Source organism: Oncorhynchus keta, chromosome 28, assembly GCF_023373465.1.
Source record: "Oncorhynchus keta strain PuntledgeMale-10-30-2019 chromosome 28, Oket_V2, whole genome shotgun sequence".
Taxonomy (NCBI): domain Eukaryota; kingdom Metazoa; phylum Chordata; class Actinopteri; order Salmoniformes; family Salmonidae; genus Oncorhynchus; species Oncorhynchus keta.
The window spans coordinates 19,832,823-19,857,054 of NC_068448.1; the positions used below are offsets into that span (position 1 = coordinate 19,832,823).

At 45.9% G+C, this 24,232-nt stretch overlaps 1 protein-coding gene across 1 annotated transcript in view; it reads right to left on the minus strand.

The window, feature by feature from the left end:
* The window catches only part of LOC118360546 (plexin-A2-like), an 80,451-nt gene extending 57,637 nt beyond the window's left edge, over positions 1-22,814 (minus strand). Inside the window, exon 1 of the mRNA XM_035739791.2 lies at positions 22,280-22,814. The gene's annotated coding sequence lies outside the window, so the exon portion shown is untranslated. The remainder of the gene's footprint in view (positions 1-22,279) is intronic.
* Positions 22,815-24,232: the final 1,418 nt, after the last annotated feature.

Genomic DNA, 24,232 nt, shown 5'->3' on the forward strand with positions numbered 1-24,232 from the left:
TCCCTCTCTTCTCCCCATCCAGTTCCTCTGTCTGTCCCTCTCTTCTCCCCGTCCAGTTTCTCTGTCTGTCCCTCTCTTCTCCCCATCCAGGTCCTCTGTCTGTCCCTCTCTTCTCCCCATCCAGTTCCTCTGTCTGTCCCTCTCTTCTCCCCATCCAGTTCCTCTGTCTGTCCCTCTCTTCTCGCCATCCAGGTCCTCTGTCTGTCCCTCTCTTCTCCCCACCCAGTTCCTCTGTCTGTCCCTCTCTTCTCCCCACCCAGTTCCTCTGTCTGTCACTCTCTTTTCCCCATCCAGTTCCTCTGTCTGTCCCTCTCTTCTCCCCATCCATTTCCTCTGTCTGTCCCTCTCTTCTCCCCATCCAGTTCCTCTTTCTGTCCCTCTCTTCTCCCCATCCATTTCCTCTGTCTGTCCCTCTCTTCTCCCCGTCCAGTTCCTCTGTCTGTCCCTCTCTTCTCCCCATCCATTTCCTCTGTCTGTCCCTCTCTTCTCCCCATCCAGTTCCTCTTTCTGTCCCTCTCTTCTCCCCGTCCAGTTCCTCTGTCTGTCCCTCTCTTCTCCCCATCCAGTTCCTCTGTCTGTCCCTCTCTTCTCGCCATCCAGTTCCTCTGTCTGTCCCTCTCTTCTCCCCACCCAGGTGCTCTGTCTTTATGCACTACTTTAGTACTTTCTCCTGCAGGAACACTGAGGACACATTAAGGCGTATTCATAGAGCCATTTGTCACACTCTGACCAATATTATTATTATTATTTATTGGGCAGGACTGGGTAAGACTGGTGCACTCGCCTTCCGGCCTGTTCAATGTGAACAGGCTGTCATTGTAAATAGGAAATTATTCTTAATTGACTCGCCTGGATAAATAAAGGTTACAATAAATACATTTAAAAACCCACAAGATGTCTGGCTGGCCAGCTGGTTGACTGACTGGTTGAATGGGTGACAGGCTGGGACTGGGTCAGGATGTCTGGTTGACTGACTGGTTGAATGGGTGACAGGCTGGGACTGGGTCAGGATGTCTGGTTGACTGACTGGTTGAATGGGTGACAGGCTGGGACTGGAACAGGATGTCTGGCTGGCCAGCTGGTTGACTGACTGGTTGAATGGGTGACAGGCTGGGACTGGGTCAGGATGTCTGGTTGACTGACTGGTTGAATGGGTGACAGACTGGGACTGGAACAGGATGTCTGGCTGGCCAGCTGGTTGACTGACTGGTTGAATGGGTGACAGGCTGGGACTGGGTCAGGATGTCTGGTTGACTGACTGGTTGAATGGCTGGCTGGGACTGGGACAGGATGTCTGGCTGGCCAGCTGGTTGACTGAATGGTTGAATGGGTGGCTGGCTGGGGCTGGGACAGGATGTCTGGCTGGCCAGCTGGTTGACTGAATGGTTGAATGGGTGACAGACTGGGACTGGAACAGGATGTCTGGCTGGCCAGCTGGTTGACTGACTGGTTGAATGGGTGACAGGCTGGGACTGGGTCAGGATGTCTGGTTGACTGACTGGTTGAATGGCTGGCTGGGACTGGGACAGGATGTCTGGCTGGCCAGCTGGTTGACTGAATGGTTGAATGGGTGGCTGGCTGGGGCTGGGACAGGGTGTAGCTCTCTCTGTCCCTCTGCTACTGTCATGTTTATCATAACAATAAATCACATCAGTTATTATACATTTAAAAAAGAGAGTGAATTACAGTCATACTGTGTGGAGAACATGTCTTCATAATGTAGAACTAGTCTGCCAGTTGGTGGCCTCAAACATGGACCAATGAAATTCCCACATGCACAGCAATTCTCAGAACACATTCATGACACATGTGATATTACAGTTCCCACTTGCATGTGCGGAGAGGTGGTGTTGGATATGACAGTTCCACCTGCAGAGTAGGAAAGGGGTGGGGGTGTTGGATACCGCAGTTCCACCTGGAAAGGGGGTAGATGGTGGTGAGGAATAAAGTGAAGGAATGTCACTGTGACCTACAAGAGCCCAGTTTTGAAACATAGTGTGTCACCACCTCAACAGAACAGTAGCGAAGTCCTGGCCGTGTTATTCACTTTGCCCTAGAGGCTGAGCTGAACGTAGTACTGTGGAGGAGCAAAGGTGTCTGGGAATTATGACACCACCTGGGAGGAAATACTGGGAAATAGAACAGGACCCTAATTGGGTGCTCCTCTAGTCCTGCAGGGACACAGGGAGAGAATTGTGCCACTGTATTGACCTATTGGAATCCCATTTCAGACATTGTTGAGGTGCTTTGAACACTGCAGGGTATTACAAGACCCTGCTGTGACTCTCTCTCTCCTTCTCTCCTCCTCATCAGTCATTACACCTGCTGCAACTCTGTTTCAGGGCCATGACCCTCTCCCTTTCACTCTTGGTGAGGCTGAGCCACTCAAAGGACCCTGAACAAGGTGGGATGGTGAGGGTTAGAGAAGGGCTTCCAGAAGGACCCGGCTGACAGGGCGGATGAGTGTCTGTTTGTACCGGCCCCATTGTAAGAGGTGCGTAACTGGTGGCAGGGACGTCAGACGCAGGAGAGCAGAACTAGGTAATAGCCGGAGCAGTTTAATAGCAAAACCAACGGCATCAAGGATAACATGACATGGGTACAAAACCTGTCGCGCACCAGTCAACATGTGCACAAGCACTTACAATAAACAATACCACACAAAGACATGGGGGGACAGAGGATAGGGGGCAGCATTTTCACGTTTGGATGAAAAGCGTGCCCAGAGTAAACTGCCTGCTACTTAGTCCCAGTTGCTAATATATGCATGTTATGAATAGATTCGGATAGGAAACACTCTGAAGTTTCTAAAACTGTTTGAATTATGTATGTGAGTATAACATAACTCATATGACAGGCGAAAACCTGAGAAAAATCCAACCAGGAAGTGGGAAATCTGAGGTTTGTAGTTTTTCAACTCTTGGCCTATCAAATACACAGTGTCTTTGGGTTCATATTACACTTCCTAAGGCTTCTACTAGATGTCAACAGTATTTAGAACCTTGTTTGATGCTTCTACTGTGAAGGAGGGGGGAATGGGAGCTCAATGAGTCAGAGGTCTGTCAGAGAGACACGAGCTGACCACGCGCGTTCACGTGAGAGTTAGCTTGAGTTCCATTGCATTTCTGAAGACAAACAAAGGAATTCTCCGGTTGGAACATTATTGAAGATTTATGTTAAAAACATCCTAAAGATTGATTCTATACTTCATTTGACACGTTTCTACGGACTGTATCGGAACTTTTTCACTTTTCGTCTGCTCCTAGTGATCGCGCGTCATGAATTTGGAATACTGGGCTAAACGTGCGAACAAAAAGGAGGTATTTGGACATAAAGATGAACTTTATCGAACAAATCAAAAATGTATTGTGGAACTGGGATTCCCGGGAGTGCATTCTGATGAAGATCATCAAAGGTAAGTGAATATTTATAATGCTATTTCTGACTTCTGTTGACTCCAAGATGGCGGATATCTGTTTGGCTTGATTTGTTGTCTGAGCGCTGTACTCAGATTACTGCATGGTTTGCTTTTTCCTACCCAGTCCAGTCCGTTACTGGAACTAAGGGGCCTAGCCCGAACCATGCAAAACAGCCCCAGACCATTATTACTCCTTCACCAAACTTTACAGTTGGCACTCCGCATTCGGGCAGATAGTGTTCCCCTGGTATCTGCCAAACCCAGATTCGTCGGAATGGCAGATGGTGAAGTGTGATTCATCACTCCAAAGAACGCGTTTCCACTGCTCCAAAGTCCAATGGCGGCAAGCTTTACGCCACTGCAGCAGATACTTGGAATTGCGCATGTTGATCTCAGGCTTGTGTGCGGCTGCTCAGCCATGGAAACCCATTTCATGAAGCTCCCAACGAACAGTTCTTGTGCTGACGTTGCTTCCAGTTGACGTTGCTTCCAGTTGCTTCCAGAGGCAGTGTGGGGCAGCTCTAGCAGCGAATAAGTAACGAACTGACATGTTCAAAAGGTGGCATCCTATAACGGTGCCACGTTGAAAGTCACTGAGCTCTTCAGTAAGGCCATTCTACTGCCAATGTTTGTCTATGGAGATTGCATGGCTGTGTGCTCTAACTATAGTCACAGTATCGGCCTTCCCTTCGACTCCAGTGGGGTCTACCCTGTATACCGCCTCAGTAGGCAGACCCCATTAAGTAACAAGCCTAAATTAGCATCTGTCTTAGCTGGAAGGGAAGGAGAGAGAGAGAGAGAGAGAGAGAGAGAGAGAGAGAGAGAGAGAGAGAGAGAGAGAGAGAGAGAGAGAGAGGGAGAGAGAGAGAGAGTGGGGGAGAGAGGGGGAGAGAGAGATGGGGGAGAGAGAGAAAGAGAGAGAGAGAGAGAGAGAGGGGGGAGAGAGGGGAGAGAGAGAGAGAGAGAGAGAGAGAGAGAGAGAGAGAGAGAGAGAGAGAGAGAGAGAGAGAGAGAGGGGAGGGGGAGAGAGAGAGAGAGAGAGAGAGAGGAGAGAGAGAGAGAGAGAAAGAGAGAGAGAGAGGGGGAGGGAGAGAGAGGAAGAGAGAGAGAGGGGAGAGAGAGAAAGAGAGAGAGAGAGGGGGAGAGAGAGAGGGGAGGGGTAGAGAGAGAGGGAGAGAGAGAGAGGGGGAGAGAGAGAAAGAGAGAGGGGGGGGGGGGAGGGGGAGGGACAGAGAGAGAGGGGGAGAGAGAGAGAGAGAGAGAGAGAGAGAGAGAGAGAGAGAGAGAGAGAGAGAGAGATAGTGGAGGAGGAGGAATTAATGACTGGGCAATTTGGCCAAGTCACACGGTGAATAACTGCTACTTTACCTCATGTAAACTCTCTCTACTGGCTCTGACCACATATAGATGCTGGTACAGAGGAGTGACGACTCGTCACATACAGCATCCTCTAGTATTTTCCTCTCTGGAACGATCACACAAAGCCAGAGGGCTTACTGAAGCAGCCAAATGAAGCCTCCTCGCAAGGCAAACCATCCCCTCCTTAGCCAACTGAGATATTTAACTGAAACCTAAGACAGTAGCCTAAGAAACTGTGGTAGACTAGAGGATGGTATGACTGCCTACATAAAAGTCATCACAAAAGCACACACAGCAGCCATGCAATACTAGTATCTACAGAACAGGCTCTAGCACTTCCTTCTGTGCTGCTATTGGCCAAACAGAACAGTGCTGAATGCCTGCCCTGTTACTCTACACAGGCACATCCCAGAATCATACAACAACAGCAGAAAACTGAAATAACAGGAAAGAGAAGCGGGGCACAAAAATGGTCTGTTTCTTACAGTGGAGAAACCCCCCATTCAGCATTTCGTCAATTACACAAATATGAGCAATCATCCCAGTGGAGCAGTCAGCCTAGTGGAGCAGTCAGACCAGTGGAGCAGTCAGCCCAGTGGAGCAGTCAGCCTAGTGGAGCAGTCAGCCTAGTGGAGCAGCCAGCCCAGTGGAGCAGTCAGCCTCGTGGAGCAGCCAGCCCAGTGGAGCAGCCAGCCTAGTGGAGCAGTCAGCCTAGTGGAGCAGTCAGCCTAGTGGAGCAGCCAGCCCAGTGGAGCAGTCAGCCTAGTGGAGCAGTCAGCCCAGTGGAGCAGTCAGCCTAGTGGAGCAGCCAGCCTAATGGAGCAGTCAGCCTAGTGGAGCAGTCAGCCTAGTGGAGCAGCCAGCCTAGTGGAGCAGTCAGCCTAGTGGAGCAGTCAGCCCAGTGGAGCAGCCAGCCTAGTGGAGCAGTCAGCCCAGTGGAGCAGTCAGCCCAGTGGAGCAGTCAGCCTAGTGGAGCAGTCAGCCCAGTGGAGCAGTCAGCCTTGTAGAACACTCAGCCGTCAACAGAACCAGACTAATATGCATCACGAGGCTAATTAGTAGTAGGGTGCTTCAGTTCCGTGTTTGCCTAGACTGCTAGTGAATGCTTACCAACCTAATTAGAGCAGTAAAAATACATATTTTTTCATACCCGTGGTATATGGTCTGATATACCATGGCTGTCAGCCAATCAGCATTCAGGGCTCGAACCACCCAGTTTATTATGAAGTACGGTGAACGTGATTGCGGCGACACACACTTTATGCTAATAAGCCAATCCTGTCCCTCCTTCCTGTCCCGAGTTTCAGACCGACCTGTGGCTAGCAGCGTCAGAGCTTAGTAAAGAGAGAGGGGTTGGGTCTATTTACCTTGATGCAGTGCTACATGTTAACTTTGGGCAGACTGCATTAAGAGGATTTCACAACTGGAGTCCTCAGACAGAACAGCAGCAGACACAGTAACCCACCGAGGTGGGAAAGTTAACAAAGCCACGGTGCCCTTTATCAGTCCCTGCAAGGTGAGGAGGCAGATGTTTATGTGTGTGTGTGTATGTGTGTGTTTGTGTACTATGAACCTATTCACACAGTGATTGACACACTGGCCAACCGACGGCCACTCCCCTTTAACTGTTGCGGTATCTAAGTCTCTATGTGACAGAGCAGAACAGTCAGAAAACTGAGAGAGGTGTTTACTAGGTTGCATGGCCGTTTGGCAGCAAAATGACAGGTGAACACGCTGTGAGATGTCAATAGACATTGTTCAGCCACAGTCACACCTGTTTCAAATGGCATCTCTCCACCCAGCCCACTCTCACTCACTCGTTCTCACTCCTCTGCCCTCCCAAACAAACAACAGAGAGAACAGAGGAAGAGAGCAGAAGGAGGAGAGGGAGGAGGAAGAGAAGGATGGGAGGAGAGGAAGGAGGAAGAGAAGGAGGGAAGGAGAGGGAGGAGGAAGAGAAGGAGGGGAGGAGAGGAAGGAGGAAGAGAAGGATGGGAGGAGAGGAAGGAGGAAGAGAAGGAGGGAAGGAGAGGGAGGAGGAAGAGAAGGAGGGGAGGAGAGGGAGGAGGAAGAGAAGGAGGGAAGGAGAGGGAGGAGGAAGAGAAGGATGGGAGGAGGAAGAGAAGGAGGGGAGGAGAGGGAGGAGGAAGTGAAGGAGCAGAGGGAGGAGAAGGAGGAGTAAGAGAAGGAGGAGAGGGAGGAGAAGGAGGAGGAAGAGAAGGAGGGGAGGAGAGGGAGGAGGAAGAGGAGGAGGGGAGGAGAGGGAGGAGGAAGAGGAGGAGGGGAGGAGAGGGAGGAGGAGAGGGAGGAGGAAGAGAAGGAGGGGAGGAGAGGAAGGAGGAAGAGAAGGAGGGGAGGAGAGGAAGGAGGAAGAGAAGGAGGGAAGGAGAGGGAGGAGGAAGAGAAGGAGGGGAGGAGAGGGAGGAGGAAGAGAAGGAGGGAAGGAGAGGGAGGAGGAAGAGAAGGAGGAGAGGAGGAAGAGAAGGAGGGGAGGAGAGGGAGGAGGAAGTGAAGGAGCAGAGGGAGGAGAGGGAGGAGGAAGAGAAGAAGGAGAGGGAGGAGAGGGAGGAGGAAGAGAAAGAGGGGAGGAGAGGGAGGATGAAGAGAAGGAGGGGAGGAGAGGGAGGAGGAAGAGGAGGAGGGGAGGAGAGGGAGGAGGAGAGGGAGGAGGAAGAGGAGGAGGGGAGGAGAGGGAGGAGGAGAGGGAGGAGGAAGAGGAGGAGGGGAGGAGAGGGAGGAGGAGAGGGAGGAGGAGAGGGAGGAGGAAGAGGAGGAGGGGAGGAGAGGGAGGAGGAAAGGGAGGAGGAAGAGGAGGAGAGGGAGGAGGAAGAGGAGGAGGGGGACGAAAGCTGTAAGCTGTTAATTGTCAGCTTTGAAAGGACAGTGCAGAATTGTGTACACAAAAGAACACAGGGAATGAATGCTTAATTATCTCAATCAACAATGACATTGTCAAGCATATTTTGCCTAATAGATAACAAAACCCTCTTCAGTGATACATGGAACATTGGCAATAAAATATTCAGAAGAAAGCAAACATCCTTGTTGTTGTGTCGTTGTAAATTTGAATTATGATAATATCTATCTAAAGTAGACAATGTTTTGTAATTGGATGCAAATGAATCTCACCTATTCACCTCTGTCAAGTTAAACACAATGTTATATTCCTTAAGTTAATGGGAAATAAAAAGCAGTCTGTAGAGCAGATCTGTAGCAGTGTGACTGTAGAGGCAGCAGTCAGACAAGCATTACAACTATGTTCTTACAAGCTTCCCAAAGCTTTCAGTAATGAGAAGAAAAACACCTAAATCAACAGCAGCAGTACTTGGTCTCTCCCCTATTGGGTATTAAAACCAGAGAGGGAATACTAAGTACATGGCACAAATGCCATCCTCTGGAAAAGGGCAATGCCAATGCCAGGCCCTGTATTCAACAAGCGTCTTAAAGTAGGAGTGCTGTGAATCAGCCCCCCCCCCCCGTCTATTCAGTCTAATCTAAAAGGCAAAACTGATCATAAATCAGCACTCCTACTCCGTGACGCTTGCTGAATACAGGCCTTTGGCTAACACAGAAGAGATGAATGGCAGAGATCCCATCCACTCCTCTCCCCTTCTGTAAGTATCACGCTTAAAATGGCAACAAACCCCAAGTCTCAAACTGTTGCAGATTAAGACATGAGCAGATAGATATTCATTCACTGGTTTCAAGTACAAACCTACCCGTCCCCCTCCTCCTCCGTCTCTCCCTCCCTCCCTCCCTCCCTGTTGTCCCTCCAGGCAGGCAGCCATCCCCTCCCTCCCTCCCTCCCTCTCCTCCCTCCCTCCCTCCCTCCCTCCCTCCCTCCCTCCCTCCCTCCCTCCCTCCCTCCCTCCCTCCCTCCCTCCCTCCCTCCCTCCAGGCAGGCAGCCCTCCCTCCTCCTCCCTCCCTCCCTCCCTCCCTCCCTCCCTCCCTCCCTCCCTCCCTCCCTCCCTCCCTCCCTCCCTCCCTCCCTCCCTCCCTCCCTCCCTCCCTCCCTCCAGGCAGGCAGCCCTCCTCTCCCTCCCTCCTCTCCCTCCAGGCAAGCAGCCCTCCTCTCCCTCCCTCCATCCTCTCCCTCCAGGCAGGCAGCCCTCCTCTCCCTCCCTCCTCTCCCTCCAGGCAGGCAGCCCTCCTCTCCCTCCCTCCCTCCTCCTCCCTCCAGGCAGGCAGCCCTCCTCTCCCTCCCTCCTCTCCCTCCAGGCAGGCAGCCCTCCTCTCCCTCCCTCCTCTCCCTCCAGGCAGGCAGCCCTCCTCTCCCTCCCTCCTCTCCCTCCAGGCAGGCAGCCCTCCTCTCCCTCCCTCCCTCCCTCCCTCCTCTCCTTCCAGGCAGGCAGCTCGGTGCTCCAGAGCAGTCATATTTAATCAACATCTTCATGGACAACACAGAGGATCTCCTCAGCCGCCAGACTCAGCGCTGTCACACTACGCTGTCACACTACAGTGCAGCATAATTGTCTTAGATCCCCTAATTCTCCCCGTCATTCTCCTTAAACGCTACAGAAAAGAAACACTGTTCCTTGACCCACATTGCTGTTGATCAGTGAATTATACATGATGTCACCATTTGATTCTTTTTTTTGAACGTCGGTTGTAGTTTAAGACCTAGGAGGCGCTTATGTTTGTAATAAAGATCCGTCTGTCATGTCTCCCATATCATTGCTTATGATAGACAGGCAGACTAGGGGTTGTTACAGTCGTGCACAGAGCGGACAGTTTCTCAGAGCGGGCAGTTTCTCAGAGCAGAGAAGAAAGAGGAGTGGGAAAACATAACCCAACTTCCAGCTACTGGATAAATTATCATGCTTGACAAGACAGGAACAAATTGCATAATTTTAAAAAGACAATAGCGATGTTTGTTTAGTTTATTACCTAAATCACAATAGCTATTTGCTTGATATTATTTGATGGGATGACTGACAAGAGAAAACAACATTCATTGTTGCTTGTTCCAATGCCACACAGCTGGGGGTGAATTCCAAAGCCTTGTCCTGAAAGGTCAGGGGCAGGTCAAAATCAATAACAACAGCTTCTAGAAACACATTAAATCAAACCTTTACAGAGACAGCTATACATTCGGCTCCCATAAATCAAGTATACTCTTCCCACATGCCTCAACCTACTCATAACACAATGTGACAAAATACCTTCTCAAAAAATGCCCTTTCCACCCAGTCTCTGGTTCTCACTGCTCACTACATATACAGGTCATATGTAGGTCATAATATATACGGTTCATATGTAGGTCATATAGAGGTCACATAAAGGTCATATACAGGTCATATACCGGTTATATACAGGTAATATACTGTACAGGTCATATGTAGGTCAAATACCAGTCATATACAGGTCATATGTAGGTCATATACTGGTCATATGTGGTTAAGATGTACAGTGCCTTCAGGAAGTATTCATACCCCTTGACTTATTCCACATTTTTTGGTGTTACAGCCTGAATTCAAAATGTATTTTCATTTTTTTTAAATAGCACCCAACCACACACAATACCCCATAATGACTGAGTGAAAACAAGATTTTGGAAATGTTTCCTGAAAACAGAAATATCTCATTTACATAAGCTGTCCTGCTGAAAGGTGAATTAATCTCCCAGTGTCTGTTGGAAAGCAGACTGAACCAGGTTTTACTCTAGGATTTTGCCTGTGCTTAGTTCTTGGCTCACTAATCCTTGCCAATGACAAGCATACCCATAACATGATGCAGCCACCTCCATGCTTACAAATATTTTGAGTGGTACTCTTCTTGTGTTGGATTTGTCATAAACATAACGTTCTGTATTCAGGACATAAAGTTAATTTCTTTGTAGTTTCACTTTAGTGCCTTATAACAAACAGGAGGCATGTTTTGGAATATTTTTTATCATGTACAGGCATCCTTCTTTTCACTCTGTCATCTAGGTAGGTATTGTGGAGTAACTACAATGTTTGATCCATCCTCTGTTTTCTCCTATCACAGCCATTAAACTCAGTAACTGTTTATATTTTTATTTTTTAAATTAATACATTTTTATTTTACCCCTTTTTCTCCCCAATGTTGTGGTATCCAATTGGTAGTTACAGTCTTGTCTCATCGCTGCAACTCCTATACGGACTCGGGAGAGGCCAAGGTGCGTCCTCCGAAACATAAACAACCAAGCCGCACTGTTTCTTGACACAATGCCCACTTAACCCAGAAGTCAGCCACACCACTGTGTCGGATGAAACACCGTACACCTGGCGACCATGTCAGCATGCAATGCATCCGGCACGGCACAGGAGTTGCTCGCGCGCGATGGGACAAGGACATTGATGCCGGCCAAACCCTCCCCTAACCCGGACGATGCTGGGCCAATTGTACGTCACCCCATGGGTCTCCCGATCACAGCCGGCTGCGACAGAGCCTGGACTCGAACCCAGAATCTCTAGTGGCACAGCTAGTACTACGATGCAGTGTCTTAGACCACTACACGGGAGGCCTCTCAGTAAGGGTTTTAAAGTCACCACTGGCCCCATGAGGAAATCCCTGAGCAGTTTCCTTCCTCTCCGGTAACAGAGTTAGAAAAGGACACCTGTATCTTTGTAGTGACTGGGTGTATTGATACATCATCAAAGTGTAATTAATAACTTCACCATGCTCAAAGGGATATTCAATGTCTGATTTGTTTTTTTACCCATCTACCAATAGGTGCCCTTCTTTGTGAGACATTGAAAAACCTCCCTGGTCTTTGTGGTTGAATCTGTTTGAAATTCACTGCTTGACTGAGGGACCTTACAGATCATTTCACACAGTCCATGCAACTTATTATGTGACTTGTTAAGCACATTTATTAATTAAGCTTGAATTCTTATTGTCTCGAAACATTTCAGCTTTTCATTTTTAATACATTTGTATTTTTTTTAATCTAAAGACATAATTCCACATTGACATTATGTGATATTGTGTGTAAGCCAGTGACACAAAATCCATTTTAAATTCAGGCTGTAACACAACAAAATGTGCAAAAAGTCAAGGGGTGTGAATACTTTCTTAAGGCACTGTATGCATCAACATACTGTAACTAGCCAACCCTTGGGAGACTGAATTCATTTCCCTTGGCCTGAACACTCTGTGCCCTTCTGGGCCAAAATAAAGAGTCTGGCTGAGGAACACTAATGGGAGGGAACAAGCCTTATCCATGCTCTAAAAAAAACACATTTCCCGACTCCAGACTCCCAAATACCTTTCCCGTTCCTTCAGACTGTTGTGGCATGACCCAGTGTTGAAGGCCTAAGAATGGACCCTCCATGTTTTTAAAGGAGTGTGTCCAATCCTCCTGGCATGTCAGTAGCTTGCCTGCCCAAAGCGGACTTACACACAAACCCAACCATACAGGGAGAAGGATAGCCAAGATAGGATGGATGGGTTTTCAGTCTGAAGTTGGAGTTTAGAGGTCTTTTATCATCGCTTTGGTTGGATTTGTTTTGGTCGGCAGAGGAAAGAGGGAGTTTTATTTGGAAAGGGTTTCTGCTTTGAGGTATTCTGTTCACTATCTTTTCCCAGGAATGGGTTTGGGAGCTTTATCTCCTCTGGTTTTCCCAGCTGAAGGCAAAGGATGAGTTAAGGTGTCTCCGATGGGGAAGAGGAGCTATTCATACAGATAAGGCCCTGGCTGACTTGAGAATTGTCACAAGGCAGACAGAGAACCAGCCTTCCAGCACTACAGGACCAGGCAAGGGCAACACACTACAGAATACTCATCCCATAACACTGTTCCTTCCTCGCTCTTCTGACTAAGAATTGAGTAACAATTTTTTAGATAATGCAAATCAGTGGAGGCTGGTGAAGGGAGGACGGCTCATTTGGCACTGATGGAAATGGATACATTGTAAGAATTGCATGCTACATTTCCAAGTGAGGAAGAATAAAGCTTAAGTCAATATAGTGTGAAGCAGCAAATTACACATAGTTTTTCAACTGGATGAAGAAGAGCTAATGGAGAGCAGTAATACACTGCTGCTTCAGGTTGTAATTGGACCGCAGTCCGAGCAGTGGAGTAGAGACAAAGCTGCTGTTGGCTCAGAACTCTTTCTCACAGCACATGAGCAGACTAGACTAGCCAATGCAATGCTGCTTGCCATGACCCCACCATGAGTGGTAACCATGGTGACGGTGGCAGGGCCAGGCAGGGCGTCCATCCGCATCACCAGGGTGTGTTGTGGACTCTGTCAGCATGTGGCACATTGGCATTCTTTACCTTATCTGCCACTGTGCCCAGCGCCCTGTTCCCCTGAAGCACCCCCACATACACAAGTGCACATGGGTTCTCTCCCAAATAGCACACTATTCCCTATTTAGTGCACTACTTTTGACCAGAACCCTATGTACCCTGTCAAAAGTAGTCCACTACATAGGGAATATGGAGCCATTTGGGACGCATACACTCTCACACTGTCGTCTGCCTGCTACTGACAGCTGCCCTTGGTGTCTGTGCTGTGCTCAGCCCCCTCCCTCCCTGCCTGCCTGCCTGCATGGCTCTCATCCGCTCTCTCCCTTTTGTTGCTCACTTATTGTCAACTTCCATACTAAACAAAACATCCTTCCATGACACAAGCTAATTGATTATTGATGCTTCCAGGCCTAAACTGACTTATATTCAACCAAGACTGAAAGGGAAAATTCAGAGACAGAGACAATGCATTCAGTGCTTTCATGAAAACTGAAAAAGTCAAAGCATTTGAATGTAAAGCTTGAGCCTCAAGGTCTTTTTCCCCCCTTTTCAATTCTTTGATTAGGCTGTTGTGCTGCCTCGGGAACAGCCTCGTCTCGGCACAACAAATAGTGGGGTCTTGAGGTGGAGAAACAGCCTGAGGGTTTTGTTCTGGCAACACAAACAACCCAAATGTCAATTTCAGCCCCTTCTTGAATAATCAAAACAACCCTTATAGCTATGAGGTAATGCTTGGCTTGCTACTGGGTCTGACAAGCTGCCTGTGACTTACAGCCAGTGTGAGGTTCACTGACAAACAAACAGGCAGACTTGTTATTCCGCAGGTCCTGGTTCCATGATTGCTGTTCTTATCTCCGGCAACAGGGTAACTTTGTTACAGCAGGTAAAATATAGCATGGCTTGTGACAGGAGGGATCAGATAAACAGTGAGACTGGGTCTGGGCAGAGACATGTGGACATGGTGGTGAATGCCTAAAGGGCCTGTTCTGTGACTGAGAAAGAGAGCGAGAGGCTGACTGATGTATCGAGTGCGGCGGACAGATTGAGGCACTAAAGAACGGCTGAGGCGAGAGATCCTGTCCCATGGAAATGTGTCATGAAGGCAATTCCATGAGTATCTCAATAAAAGGTTCTCAAAGCCTGGGCCCCAGCACCTCACACAAATTCCTTCAAGGTTACACCAATGGTGCTTTCTGAGGGTGTTACACTTTCCAAACACTCTGCTCTCACATGCTCCACTAAGTTAGCTTTCTTTTCCTCCCATTTTTATTAATTTTACCAGGCAAGTCCGTTAAGAAGAAATTCTTATTTTCAATGACGGCCTAGGAACAGTGGGTTAACTGCCTGTTCAGGGGTAGAACGGGGGTTTGAACTTGCAACCTTCCGGTTGCTAGTCCAGCGCTCTAACCACTAGGCTACCCTGCTGCCCCTAATTTCATTTACTGTCCATTTCTCCATCTGTTGGATTCAGTAGTTGGACAAAAGGCTTTGTTTCAGCTAGCTGGCAGGCCTTTGGGACTGGTAGAGGAGAGGGCACACTGGAGTTCAACATTAGCTTCATTGCTTCATTGCCGGGATGCATGGTGAGGTCTGGGGTTTGGACCCATTTTTAAAAAGAATGCTGATCTTGGACCAGGTCTCCCCTGTCAATGTTGTCTTATTCATTATGATCTAAAAGGCTAAACCTATCCTAAATCAGCACTCATCAGGAGTCTTACTTTGATAGTCTTTATGAATAAGGGCCCTGGACACTTTATCCTGCCAGAAAGAGGTAGGACATTAATGTTTCCCCACTCAGCTTGGCCCTCTGATGAGCGAGAGAGACAGACTGGTTGGAGTCTGCTGCTCAACTGCTCTGTCTGAGGGGTCCAACTCTCCAGCCCTCCAACCTCCCACTGCAGGGCCTCTGCCAGCAGCACTGGGACAGACATAGGGAAACAACCTCTCTCATCTAGGGCTGGGCGATATGGTCAAAATATCATATCATGGCATTTTTCAAATTTGGACTTTATGAGGGTATTTTATGTTTTTGATTAATAAAAGTTCTACATTTTCTTTATGAGTAGTGGGTGACCCTAGAGTGGCAACACTTATATTCTAAATTATTTCAATGGGTCTTTCTCCATTCTGATTGGTTTATACTGTTCAATTCAACATCAACCTAAAATAATTTCCTGAATTTCCATAAATTTCTGCACTCATTTTTGCACACACTGTATATTTATTTTTTCTATTGTGTTATTGACTGTATGTTTGTTATTCCATGTGTAACTCTGTGCTGTTGTTTGTGTCGCACTGCTTCGCTTTATATTGGTCAGGTCGCAGTTGTAAATGGGCACTTTAAATATAGTGTTGTTTGACATGACAACGAATGAAAATGCCATGGATGAGTTATTCTGACAGGGTAGGAACCAAAGTGATGTTCCGTGTTTCCTAGGGGACCCTATAATCTTTGGCTACATTACATTTTTATTCATATAGTCAACATATTCATGCTTTGCCTATTCCTCTGTGATTTAGACGATACTGTTGCACAAACAACATGCTGATTATTAGCTAACTACGTTTGCTCTGACTCAGTACTTTTATTAGCTAGCCAGCTAACTAGTGATTAGCATTAGTGGCTAACACAATTTAGCTTAACTTGCTAAGAAAATACAAACTAGCTGTTTGCTGATATAAGAAACACTAACTAATATTGTAATTATACATTTATTTATATTAAGATCAAAGTGGAAACAAGATTATAGCATGTGCTGCATTGTTTGAGTTTATTTTATTTTTACAGGGACAGTGCACATTAATCAACGTTTCAGTAAAAGTGCCGGTTTTAGCCAGCCAGGTAATTTTCAACCGCAGTCCCTGGGCAGGTTATTAAAAACAATTACAATATAGACAATAGCAACATAGGACAAGCAAGACATTGACCATGCAGACTGTATGAAAGTGTCTCTTGGTCAAGCAACAACAAATGCGCTCCTTGAGTGACGGGGTGGGACCAGGTCTGTGTGGAAAGCGGCGTGCAGAGAGCGAGCCAGTGGAGAGGGATGACTCAAGTAGTGGAGTGAACTATCAAAATGAACGTTACACACGGTGTATCACCGTTATACCATTATAGGATGTAAAGTAAAAACCCAAACCGCTCCGTGCATCAATACCAGTATATAGTAAAACACAGAATACCGCCCAGCCCTACTCTCAACACAATATCACACACATAGCAGTTAAAAAGGAAAAGCACCCACCTCGGACTCACATGCTCTATGATTTCAGAAGCAGTACTTGCGGTCTTTGGAGTCTTCTGGTGCATTATAGTTTCTGTGAATGTATTGTAAAATGTCATGCAGAGCAGAGAGTCACATTGATTTTCACTCCATGTGCTATGTGTTGCTCATACCAACTCCAGCTTCTATTTACCAATGTAGAGGCCTGTAGCCATCAACCTAAACTGGTCTCAACGATTCAGTAAGTCACTAAAGGCTACGCACACAACCACTCAACATGATGGAAACTACCACAGCATGACTAACACTTTCAGGGTAGCCCTGGCTATAGTGACATAAAGAAGCACTTTTCAAATGCATTACATAATGAGACGTGCAAGGTTCAGTTCATTCCGCACATATCTGTGACTCGGCTGATGGATGAGTAGAACCCTTAGCCTCCCCCTCTTCCTAAATCAAGGCTATGAAAAGTATCGGAACTCCCCCACATTGATGCAACATATCTGGGCACTGCTGCTGGCTACTGTCTACTCCTCTAAGTCCTCGGGGATAATTATGACTAACAGAAGCATAGCTATCTCTAAATAAGGTGGGCTGGACATGATGCTTAAAGAAGCTGCCTAGCAGGCAGATAATAAAAGCCTGTTGTTTGCAGGGTTGAGAGAGACTGAAAAAGAAGAGAACTCAGTGATATGGTTGAGGAACCTGTCTTGGGTGAGGAGCCACCCTTTAAACAGCATGAGGAGAGAGATAGATCTGCTTACATACAACAACCACTTTCCAACAAAACACTCTCCCTGGCTACACTCCACTTGATCAATGTCACAGATGTTATAAGTCTCTCTTATGTCAATCTTCACATGGATACACCTTCCCTCTCTATCACACACACCCACACACATGCACGCATGTACACCCAGGCATGAGTGGAGTGTGTGTAGGTCAGAGTTCGAGATCTCTGTTGTGACAGCTGGACAGTTGACAGGCTCCGATTAAACATTGCGGTGAGGGGGAGACCAATTGAACTAAACAAACAAATATGGTGAGTAGCCTACACTCAAGCAGATCATGTGGAGACCTAGATCTGCAAGGAGCAAGTGAACACACAGCAGCCAGCCTGCAAGGCATTGGAGTGCCTGTGTAGGCAAGCATGTGTGTGTGTGTGTGTGTGTGTGTGTGTGTGTGTGTGTGTGTGTGTGTGTGTGTGTGTGTGTGTGTGTGTGTGTGTGTGTGTGTGTGTGTGTGTGTGTGTGTGTGTGTGTGTGTGTGTGTGTGTGTGTGTGTGTGTGTGTGTGTGTGTCTGTGTGTGTGTGTGAGGGAGGGGGGGTCTTTAAGGGGGAGCCTATTCCAGAATATCCAACCACTGAACATGTTTAGACTGTTCACTCGTTAAGAAATATGTCAAGGATTCCGCCTGCATGCATAGTGACTTGTCAAAATTTCTCAATCTAAACATGGGATGATGGGCCTGGCTACCTGGTAGAGGAATCCCAGCCAATAGAGGAGAAGAGAAGCCCGTGTGCACTGCATGCTGGTGACACTCACACAGCACATACAAGAGCACAGAGCAGGCTATCTGTGCATGCACCTCTGTCACCACCACCACTATCCTACTCACTTGGTACTAAGTACAAACACCAATATGTATTATTAGGCTCTAAAGGCCTGACTGCTGATGGTATTGAGGAGATGCAGAGCAGGCTCTGTTCAGATCTTGCTCTGGTCTGCTTGATAGCTGCTGAAGTCTAAAGAGCAGTGGTTGGGGTCGACAGGGGACGCTCTTGAGCCGTCGTGCCATCCTGAGGAAGAGTCTCATCATCACAAGAAAGGAGACTTGGGGAACAGGGGCCAGGGTATACATTATACACTACATACGTGACGCTGTTCAGTGGTCTGCAACTTTTGAATAGAAAGGAGAAAACGGCTACCATGCTATCAGGCAGAATGGAAAAACTCAACATAACTGAGATACCGGTCATCTAAAAAGAGCACAGTACTTAATCAACACAGCGTTCGTACTCCATGTGTGTACTACCAGAATGCTTTCAGGGAGTCCATTGAGATGCATCATTTACCCTTTCTAAAATAAAGCTGTTGAAAGTGGTGAACAAACCATCCTTAATCACATAAGACCTCCCGATTACCCTGCAGGAAAAAGACATGTACTAAACTGGCAAAAGCAAATCAATAGCACTGAGATTCTTCCTGTCCTGACAGCTGAATAAAATCCAATCAAAATGCTAGAACACATGTTGAGAGAAAGGGGAATGGAGAGATGGAGAGGCAATGGCAGTGCACGATCAACCAGCCAGCCAAGCAGTTTGATGTGAATTTCTCCAATGGAGGTCATTTCTCTGAGCTTCATGTTGTTAACCTTATTGATTAAAGAATGTGTGATGTTGAGGTTCTCAACATCTCCGCTTGCACTGCTCCTCTTAAAGAGATCTCTTGATGTGCTACATTAAGCAGAATGGCAATGCAATTTACTGTGTTCTTGTAGCTCGCATAAAGAGATTATCTAGATATCATATATTTCATGTCCACTTGATTCGAGAAAACGGGAATCATGTCTGACTAAATCGGTGTCTTAAAATAATACAGTCATAGGGTGAGTGCCCCACTGCCCACACTGGAAATGTTATAACTGGTAGTGTCCCACTACCCACACTGGAAATGTTATAACTGGTAGTGTCCCACTGCCCACACTGGAAATGTTATAACTGGTAGTGTCCCACTGCCCACACTGGAAATGTTATAACTGGTAGTGCCCCACTGCCCACACTGGAAATGTTATAACTGGTAGTGTCCCACTACGCAAACACACTGGTAATGTTATAACTGGTAGTGTCCCACTGTCTAAACACACTGGTAATGTTATAACTGGTAGTGTCCCACTACACAAACACACTGGTAATGTTATAACTGGTAGTGTCCCACTGTCTAAACACACTGGTAATGTTATAACTGGTAGTGTCCCACTACACAAACACACTGGTAATGTTATAACTGGTATTGTCCCACTGTCTAAACATACTGGTAATGTTATAACTGGTAGTGTCCCACTACACAAACACACTGGTAATGTTATAACTGGTAGTGTCCCACTGTCTAAACACACTGGTAATGTTATAACTGGTAGTGTCCCACTACACAAACACACTGGTAATGTTATAACTGGTAGTGTCCCACTGTCTAAACACACTGGTAATGTTATAACTGGTAGTGTCCCACTACACAAACACACTGGTAATGTTATAACTGGTAGTGTCCCACTGTCTAAACACACTGGTAATGTTATAACTGGTAGTGTCCCACTGTCTAAACACACTGGTAATGTTATAACTGGTAGTTGTCCCACTGCCCACACTGGAAATGTTATAACTGGTAGTGTCCCACTACACAAACACACTGGTAATGTTATAACTGGTAGTGTCCCACTACACAAACACACTGGTAATGTTATAACTGGTAGTGTCCCACTGTCTAAACACACTGGTAATGTTATAACTGGTAGTTGTCTCACTGCCCACACTGGTAATGTTATAACTGGTAGTGTCCCACTGTCTAAACACACTGGTAATGTTATAACTGGTAGTTGTCTCACTGCCCACACTGGAAATGTTATAACTGGTAGTGTCCCACTACACAAACACACTGGTAATGTTATAACTGGTAGTGTTCCACTACACAAACACACTGGTAATGTTATAACCGGTAGTGCCCCACTGCCCAAACACACTGGTAATGTTATAACTGGTAGTGTCCCACTACACAAACACACTGGTAATGTTATAACTGGTAGTGTCCCACTTCCCAAACACACTGGTAATGTTATAAATGGTAGTGTCCCACTACACAAACACACTGGTAATGTTATAACTGGTAGTGTCCCACTACAGAAACACACTGGTAATGTTATAACTGGTAGTGTCCCACTACACAAACACACTGGTAATGTTATAACTGGTAGTACCCCACTACACAAACACACTGGTAATGTTATAACTGGTAGTGTCCCACTGCCCAAACACACTGGTAATGTTATAACTGGTAGTGTCCCACTACACAAACACACTGGTAATGTTATAACTGGTAGTACCCCACTTCACAAACACACTGGTAATGGTATAACTGGTAGTGTCCCATTGCCTAAACACACTGGTAATGTTATAACTGTTAGTGTCCCACTACACAAACACACTGGTAATGTTATAACTGGTAGTGTCCCACTACACAAACACACTGGTAATGTTATTCCTGGTAGTGCCCCACTACACAAACACACTGGTAATGTTATAACTGGTAGTGTCCCACTACACAAACACACTGGTAATGTTATAAGTGGTAGTGTCCCACTACACAAACACACTGGTAATGTTATAAGTGGTAGTACCCCACTACACAAACACACTGGTAATGTTATAACTGGTAGTGTCCCACTACACAAACACACTGGTAATGTTATAACTGGTAGTGTCCCACTACACAAACACACTGGTAATGTTATTCCTGGTAGTGCCCCACTACACAAACACACTGGTAATGTCGTGCCCCACAATCTGCTTCTCTTCAGATTGGAGTTAATTAGGTGAATATAATGAGCATGGGATAATCGACCAAGGCTGAGTGTAGTGGTTTGTTCTTCCAGGGATGCAATGTCCACCCTTGTGGCTGTTCCTGGGGTCAAACTGCTGTTTCGCTTTGAAACTGATATTAAAATAATTATGTGAGTAGGTCACGCTTTAGATATACAAAAACTGATTTCACGAAGAAGAAACTATGTTTGATTGCATGGTCACAACGATTAATATTCTCTCCGTCAGTCATAGGCAGATGCAAGTTATTGTCATGCAAATGTAAGGCAATTTTTCTCCCTAAGACAACATTTATTTTCCTTTAGAGTCACTGCCATGAGCGCTGTGTGTGTGTGACGGAAAATGAAGATTTGTGAGTGCATCTGCTGGTCCAGAGCTTCGACAGATGAGTCGTCTAGATTCTAGCTCATTTCAAGACTTGGGGAAAACGGCGACTGTTATTCAGTCTTGCAGCCAACCACATTGTAATCGGAACCGTTATCATATATCAACAGCGTTATAGAATATTAACAAGTTAGAAGGATGGATGAAAGAGTGTCGGTGTCGGAGAGTACATTTAAAACCGTTATTCCAACCCCCTGACCCGGGTAATGCAGTAAAGAACACAAACAAGTTACATGGTGCAAAATAATCACATTGGTTCTCACGTGTTGGATCGCATATATGAGACACAATGCCTACTATGTCTGTCCACTATAATGGACATTTGTATATTCACTCTGTGGAGCACTGCTCTAACTTACGCTTATAGCAGGTTCAGTCAAGGTCAGCATTGCGAGCTGATGCTGGGGGAATCATTAGCTATAGATACTGGTCTGTTGATTATTGGAAGTAATTGAAAATACGTTGGGATGATAGTCAGTTAAAAATAACGGATAACTGATTTAATACTGCAGCTTAATAGAGGTCTTATAACATCAACCCAGAACAATGCAATATGAATATATTAGGATTGTCTGGATATCAAACTCAATAAAATTAGTTTAATGAGATGATGACAGCTGCATTGTGATTAAAGGTTGACCGTGAGGTCATAGAGTGGATGGTAAAGCCCAGAGCCATACATATGACTCCGGAAAAGCCCAAAACCTGGCTGAAAGGAGCTATGCGTAATTGTGGTTTTACGCACGAGTCTATAAGCTGTACAACCCGTATGCCTACATTTGTCTACACGTTCATTGAACAGTAACAGGTACCATTGGAAAAATAACAACACTGAAATTCATCCAATCTATTTTTGGGGCATTTTTTCATTCAGCTTAATATCTCACAACCTTGTAATAACCAGTCGTATTATTATCTACATCCTTCTTGTGGCAGACTAGGCTACAGTTAATAATTTAGCAGAAGTGTCAAGGCAAAATACAAAAAATTGTGCTGGTAGCCATCATCAGCATCGACATCGAAATGTAAAACCAAACTGATAATTTAAAAAAATAACATAGGTTAAACGTTATCACTCACCTTTCGGTTTCAATGGGAGCTGCTGCTGATATTTTAATTCTGATCACACAAGCTGTGATGGTCTTCGTTGAGGTGATGGAGTATTCTACTTACATCCACGGAAAAATCTACGAGTACCACGAGAAAGTCTGACGCCGCGTTCATTAAACAATTTAGAGTACTCCTATTTACTCCCAATTCCTATAAAATGTCGGATACCCAATGCCCCCTCATTTATATCCTAAAATACCTAAAAGACGATTCTAGGTTTCACACGGCTAATATTAGGTAAAACCACAATAACGAATCTATGCTGAAAATTCAGCGCGCTCAACTTCGGTTGACCGTCAATTTATTTAAATGGTAATTCACATGAGCATGCCTATGATACAGCGAATTCCTTCAGTTTACAGGGTAATGTCCTGTACTATGAATTCGGCTGTAGCCTCACTTGCCATCCGCGGGTAGGCTATCTTCGGTTTGCGTAGCAACCTTGCCGCACAAATGCACACACGCTTTCTCACAGGGCTGCGTTAGACTGGCATGGAAAGCTGCGGCGCACCCCGCCAGCGTACAGTACAGCTAGCAAACCACAGCGTTTAAACCCTGTACACTTCGGCAGCACGGACTCATTTGCATGGTGCATGTGTTAACTGTTTCAGTGCGGTGCCTCCGAAAAGTTGCTTGGCCATATGCTCTGCTCAGTGTCATTTGTGGCCAATCAAAACAGCCTCCAGTAAAAGTAGGAAGATAGTGTAGAGAACACAATAAAGTAATTATCTTTTGGGATAAATAATTTCCTTTTCCTCTGATTTCATCTCATTTATAGCCTATGGGAAAATATTATTGTATTATTGAAAGGTCACCATAAAGTGGGTACAATCTTTAAATGCTTTTATATAAGAAAGTATTTAAAATGTTTCAGTAACATTGGTCTAGCCTACCTGATGTTTCAGTTACATTGGTATAGCCTACCTGATGTTTCAGTTACATTGGTCTAGCCTACCTGATGTTTCAGTTACATTGGTCTAGCCTACCTGATGTTTCAGTTACATTGGTCTAGCCTACCTGATGTTTCAGTAACATTGGTCTAGCCTACCTGATGTTTCAGTTACATTGGTCTAGCCTACCTGATGTTTCAGTTACATTGGTCTAGCCTACCTGATGTTTCAGTTACATTGGTCTAGCCTACCTGATGTTTCAGTTACATTGGTCTAGCCTACCTGATGTTTCAGTAACATTGGTCTAGCCTACCTGATGTTTCAGTTACATTGGTCTAGCCTACCTGATGTTTCAGTTACATTGGTCTAGCCTACCTGATGTTTCAGTTACATTGGTCTAGCCTACCTGATGTTTCAGTTACATTGGTCTAGCCTACCTGATGTTTCAGTAACATTGGTCTAGCCTACCTGATGTTTCAGTTACATTGGTCTAGCCTACCTGATGTTTCAGTTACATTGGCCTAGCCTACCTGATGTTTCAGTTACATTGGTCTAGCCTACCTGATGTTTCAGTTACATTGGTCTAGCCTACCTGATGTTTCAGTTTAAGATGTTTCAGTTACATTGGTCTAGCCTACCTGATGTTTCAGTTTAAGATGTTTCAGTTACATTGGTCTAGCCTACCTGCATTGAAGACGTTTTTAAGCTATAGTTGATGTATTGAAATAGAGATCATTGTATTAAAAAGTATTAATATAGTTTAAAAAAAGCATGAATATTATTAATATAATCGAATGTAATCCAAACATATAATAAGCCTCTTAGTCTTACAGCCATTCTACAATACCGTTAGGGCAGTTCTGGTGCGCATGGGGATTTAAGAAGTCTCAACAATGAAGGATACTTTGAGGGGAGATGCTGGTGCCAATTCTGTTAGAGTACTGCCACCTATAGGCATAACACGGAGCTACTACCTAGTAATAAATGACCCAATACAATAGCCCTACTACAGTCTCACAGGTCTTCAAAAGAA